The sequence below is a fragment of the Eptesicus fuscus genome, chromosome 8 (assembly GCF_027574615.1).
Source record: "Eptesicus fuscus isolate TK198812 chromosome 8, DD_ASM_mEF_20220401, whole genome shotgun sequence".
Classification (NCBI taxonomy): domain Eukaryota; kingdom Metazoa; phylum Chordata; class Mammalia; order Chiroptera; family Vespertilionidae; genus Eptesicus; species Eptesicus fuscus.
The window spans coordinates 42,781,364-42,787,363 of NC_072480.1; the positions used below are offsets into that span (position 1 = coordinate 42,781,364).

At 44.2% G+C, this 6,000-nt stretch overlaps 1 protein-coding gene across 1 annotated transcript in view; it reads right to left on the minus strand.

The window, feature by feature from the left end:
- The window catches only part of KLF12 (KLF transcription factor 12), a 455,468-nt gene extending 449,698 nt beyond the window's left edge, over positions 1 to 5,770 (minus strand). Inside the window, exon 1 of the mRNA XM_054719850.1 lies at positions 5,544 to 5,770. The gene's annotated coding sequence lies outside the window, so the exon portion shown is untranslated. The remainder of the gene's footprint in view (positions 1 to 5,543) is intronic.
- Positions 5,771 to 6,000: the final 230 nt, after the last annotated feature.

A 6,000-nucleotide genomic window follows, 5' to 3' on the forward strand; every position in this document is an offset into this window, starting at 1 on the left:
CAGGGTTGATGGCTCAATCCCCAGTGGGGGCTGTGCAGGAGGCAGCCTATCAGTGATTCTCTCTCATCATTGGTGTTTCTGTCCCCCTCTCCTCTCCCTTCCTCTCTGAAATCAATAAAAACATATTTAAAAAAAACAAACTTCGTGTGTTTTCCCCCTTTTTTATATAAGTGGGGGGCTTTTTAACTGTAATTATTGGTCATAATGTATATGGTTTGGAGGATATGTACAAATATAGGTAAAGAATATAAAAAACATGCATTAATATTATATGTACACATATATATCTACATATGCAAAATGGTGAATATATGTATTATTGTGAAAAGTTCCCTCTTATCTACAGTTTTGCTTTCCAAGGTTTCAGTATCCTTGGTCAAAAAAACATTACATGGACCATTCCAGAAATAAACAATTAACGTTTTAAATCATATGCTGTTCTGAGTAGCGTGATGAAATCTCCAGACATCCAACTGAGTCCTGCCCAGGATGTGACATCCCTTTGTCCAGCATGTCCACACTGTATATACTGCCCACCCTTAGTCATTTAGTAGCCAGCTGGGTTACCAGATCGACTGTTGTGGTATCAAAGTGCCTGGGTTCAACCTGGGTTCAAGTAACCCTTATTGTTGTTGTTAATCCTCACTTGAGGATATTTTTTCCATTGATTTTTAGAAAGGGAGGAAGGGGAGAGAGAAAGATGGGGGGGGGGGGGGAGAGGGGGAGGGAGGGAGAGAGAGAGAGAGAAACATCGATGTGAGACACATTGATTGGTTGCCTCCTCCATGAGCCCTGACCAGGGCCAGGGATAGATCCTGCAGTGCAGGTACCTGCCCGTGACAGGGAATCGAACCCACTACTCTTTGGTGATGATAGTAATTCGGACATGCCAAAGAGAAGCCATGAAGTGTTTCCTTTAAGTGAAAAGATACATATGAATAGGAGAAAAAAATATACAAGGTGCTCCTTTCAATCCAGTTTCAGGCATCCACTGGGGTCTTGAAACATATCCTCCGCAAATAACGGGGGACTACTGTATACTTGTAAGCACGGTGAATATAGCACTTGGAACACAATTCCTGGGTGTCTAGGCCAGCAACTAGTAATATGGCAGCTTCTATAGCCTCTGCTGGGATAGGAAAACTATCCCAAAGCTCTCCCGTTTTCCCCTTCTCTCCTTCCCTGCAGCAACACAGCAAGAAGCAAGGGCTTCCTGCTAGTCCATCTGTACCCAATAGCAATATTGTTTGGACCAGTCCAATCATTATACTAATAAATATTGTAAAATATATGCCATAGAATTAGCAACAAAATAAAAGTGCAACTTTAAGTGGGGGTGAGGGGGGGAGTGGGAGAAGAAAGACCATAGGAGGGCAGAATTCTTTGGGTGTATATCCTATAATCCACTGCCAGACCAAAACAAATTTTTATGGAGCAATATGACTACTCAAGTAGCCACTTTTATGACAATAAACACCCAAAACCGAAAAATCCTTTTGTAACATAATTACTGAGAATATACAGGGAAAGTAACCATTTAATCCACAGCATGTGTTCTCCACCACAGAACTGAAACGCTGACATCAGATGGGGTGTGGCTGGGCTAGGCCCTGAGAGTGAATTCTGGCCAGCTGAAGTCAGTCCTCTGGGCAGGCTTGGGATCGAGAAACCACCAAGCAGGTCTCATAGAGCCTAAGGCTGCTGACCTTCTGGGCACAGGGCAAGGCCCATCTGTTTACATGCATTTTGATTTTGGGAGGGGTGATTGTGGTGGATGAGTTCAGGCAGTGGTTACAGGGTGTTGCCAATAATTTAATTTTAATATTTTTACCCTTACATTTTGTACATGCTTAAAACGGAAAACTGTGCATAACTTGTAGACTGAAAAACAAATAAATATGAATTTTAAAGTGGAAAATAAACTAACATTAGGCAATATATAGATATTTCCACTCTACAATCATATAGTATTTTCAAAATGTAAATGACAGAGGTAAACTACTGAAACCTATTTTAGGATTTATTAACAAAAATGAAAGTTGTTTTCTAAAAGAAAAAGTTAACCATGGTGTCCATTCTAAATGAAACTGTTTTGGGATTTTTTTAGCTCTTCTTCATCAATCAACATGGAAGCATGAGTGAGGAAACTTATCTTAAAAAAAAAAAATTAACTTTTCAAATGAGTTTGTACCATTTCTAGTTTTGTAGAATAAACTCCTTTGTATTAATACACAAATCAACTACATCTAGATTTAAGAATGTGACACTCTAAGAATGTTTCTTGCACAATATAAAGAAAACAAACTGACACCCCATTTTAATGTGATTATTCTAATTTGCAGAAATATGCAACTCCACACTTTCCCTTTTGTACAATGGTGAACATGTCCAGGACCTTTACATATTCACTATTTAACAATATCACTTCACTGATAAGGTTACTCAATACTAGCTTAACCAACACTGGCTTGAGTTCAAAATGCCCTCAGTACAGGCCTAGAGGCCTCAGCTTAGAGACACACTCCTGTGTCTTTACACAGATTAAAAACAAACAAACAAAAACAACAACCACACAAAACCACTATATTTAAGACCAAATACTTCATTAAGCTAATAACAGCCTGCTTCAAGATATGACATCTAAAACTCACTCTGAGTCTATTAAAGTCCATGTTTACCTTTCATAAGAGGTGGGGAAGTAACCCCTGAGGAACATATAAATCGTTAAAGGGCCAGAACACTGTCACTATTATTATATGCCTGATTCGTGCTCTAGGGAATGACCATCCAGCATCCTCCTTTGCTTTTCCCTGGGCCAGGGAGAGTGAGCTCACAGGGCTTGCAGTCCCTCCCTTGTCTGTACACACATAGGCTGCAGCTGTAGTAAACAACCACCAGCCAAGAGTTGCTAAGGTCAAGGTCTCAAATGCTACACCAGGACCAGTTTCTCCCAAATGACATTCAGTTGTTGAAAAGGAACTTTGTAGATAAAAAAATATATATATTAAGGGCTCATTACCACAACAATTTTCATTCAATAAATAGCCATACAAAGCATTCCAAAATAAAGTTTAGCTGACCATAGTGTCCTTTAAATATGTATTAATAAATCACTGTAGCACTTCACAAATAAACAGAAACCCCTCGAGAATGTTTTGTTTACCAGACACAGCTATGTTGGCTACATAGTTTTAGTTCATAAATTATGAAAATTTTATGTGAAAATATTCCAAATTGTATTGTACCAGCTTAAGTATATTTCATAATAGTTAGGAATTAGAAAGTAGAATTATAAACCTCTTTCCTAAATACATTACAAATGTCTGCCAATTCTGGTACCCTCAAATTGCTCTCTCTCCAACTCAGAGCAGCTTAATATACTCTAGGTAGTCTTCAGATAGAGCAGGCTGCAGCGATAAAGAATACCTTATGCAATTGAAATGTTTGTCCTTCAACATCCTATTTGTACTAAGCTTCTACAGTTAAACATTTTCTAGCCTAAAAGTACATCCCTTTATCATAACCAATTCCTATGTGGTTTTTTTAAAATGTAAAAAACATTTAAATGAGGTCTGCAAATAGCACAAGCAGGTTTTTTGGAGGGTGGGAGTATGTGTGTGTGAGGGGGGGGGGTGGAATAGGGGTACTGTTTTTATTAAATGCCAGTTCCAAAGGGTATTTCTTAGAAGATGGTATACGCCCACTCTTCCAAGTGACCACTCCTATCCCCATCACAAGCTGCTGCCTGTAAAAAGCCACCAAATTTATTTTAAAGCATTTACTCATCTACACAACTCTATCGTCCAGTAAGAAAAGGGCATGGAGGCGGCTAGGTGGATTTGCAGAATGACGTGTATTTGATTGGCAGATGTCTATGAAGCCACTAGATGCACATGCACTAAATGTAAATAGAGCTGCTCATCTCCCCGGTGTTACAGGGACACTGACAGAATTCTAAAGCTGATTTAAAATAAAATATCTGAGTGCTCCAGGAGAATTCTATTAGCCAGTGGAATTGCCTAAAACAATCCATATAGAGCCATTCTTAAACCATCTGCACAGTTAAATTAGAGAGCTGACAATATTAACCACACAAACTGTTTATCCAGATTACACATTCCGTTGTACTAATACTCTTTAACTCAACACAGTCAGCTTGTATCCACTGAATTAAGGCTATTACTATTAAAGTATGCAAAAACTGGAAGAGCAGGCTGAAGGGGGCTGGGAAGCTGCGGGGCACATAACAAAGGAATTGGTACTTTTTCCAAGCATTTGCCTCAAATACACTTCGAAACAGAACTGTTGAGTGCACCCCACCCTTTTCCCCAAAGATAAAAGTTTCCAAAGTTCTAATAGGCAGTTCTCTACCCAACAAAAGCAGGATTGATTCTCCCGGTAAGGGGAGCATCTAACAAGAACGGCAACTAATGTCGCGGAGGTCAAGTCCTAGTCCTCAGAGCGAGCTTCTAAGGCAAGAAGTGGCTCCCAGGCCGGCGAGGCAGGCCGCCCAGGCCAGGGTGGACGTGCAGAGTTGCCCCTTGTCAACTCGGGCCGAGTCCCCCGTAATTGAAAATAACAGCCACGGGGCAGCCCCCTGGCTACTCCCACGGATGAGGCACTGTAGCAAGTGACAGTTACACATCATTACGACCAGAGACAATAATGAATGTAGCACCAGGACCACTATTCATGCCAGCGGTGTCATCTCCGCCTTAACCCCTTCCCCTCCACGCTCCCCGGCGCACACCCGCAGCCCACACAGCCCGGTGCGGCAGCTCTTCGCCGAACTCGCTCTCTTCCTGGGGGCAAACTACTTCCACAAGCACCCCCACCCCCACCCCCAGGGCAGCCCTGGGGTTTTAGTTCTCCTCTTGGGCAACTGTCAGGCAAACACAGCAACCAACAATTCCACTAGGGGTAGAAAAGCATTTGCTTAATTCACGTTACTTGATAAGTTCTCTTAAAAAAAAAAAAAGAAAGGAAAGGAAAGGAAAGAAAGAAACGTATATATTGGGGTGGGGGCTCCTTCTTTCTTCTTCACGGATACGACGGACGTTACTTGCTTTGCAATAGCATCGCCTCCGCTGGGCCCCCTCCCGCTTCCCAACACTTTCCCCCTTTAAGAACACAGACCCACCAACATGATTTAACTTGAGCAGATGACAGAAGGAAAATAAAACACGTTAAAGAGAATACGGTCCGATTTGGGATGGCAAAAAAAAAGAAGAAGAAAAAAAAAAAAAGAGGAGGGGGTTGTTTATTTGGATAAGAAACGGAATCGGCACAGACCTGAACAGAAGCTGCAGAGCAGGAGAAATTGTTTTCTTTCCCTCACACAGAGTCCCCCTCTCTCCCTTTCTCTCGCTCTACACGCGCGCGCGCACTCACACACTCACTCTCGCACACACTCGGCGGCCACCGCGCACACTCACGCGCACCCTCGCACACGCACTGGCAGAGCCTCTCGGCTGCTCTCTGCAGTTTCTCAGGAAATGAATGGGGGGCAACCCAGGGAACTGTTGTACTTGCAAATGACTTACCCGGATCACATGATGCGCTAAATGTAGGGTGGGCCGGTGGGTGGAGGCGGCGGAGCCGCGAGCCCGGGTCTGGCGTGGGGAGCCTCGCCAGGCCCGCATCGAATTACCCCGGGGCCCTGCCGAGGGGGTTGCCGGACGCCGTGCTCCTCCCTCGCAGCCCGCAGCTCAGGAAACCGGAGAGGTGCTGGGGGGTGGGGCGGGGCGGGGCGGGGTGAGGCTGGGGGGGGGGGGGGTGAAAACACCAAACCCCCCAAACAAAAGAGCTCTGGGTCCTCCTCCCCCAGAAACAAAGCCCCGCCGCTGCGGGCGAGCCCTGGGGTGGGGCCGAGGGCGGGGGCGGCGGCGGGGAGGGGCGCGCTCAGCAGGCGCTAAGTCGCTTTATTGCCATAAAATGGGGCCCCCGAGCCGCTCCGCCCGAGGATTAGGAGGCGGGCTCTGAGTGTGATGGTTGAAATCC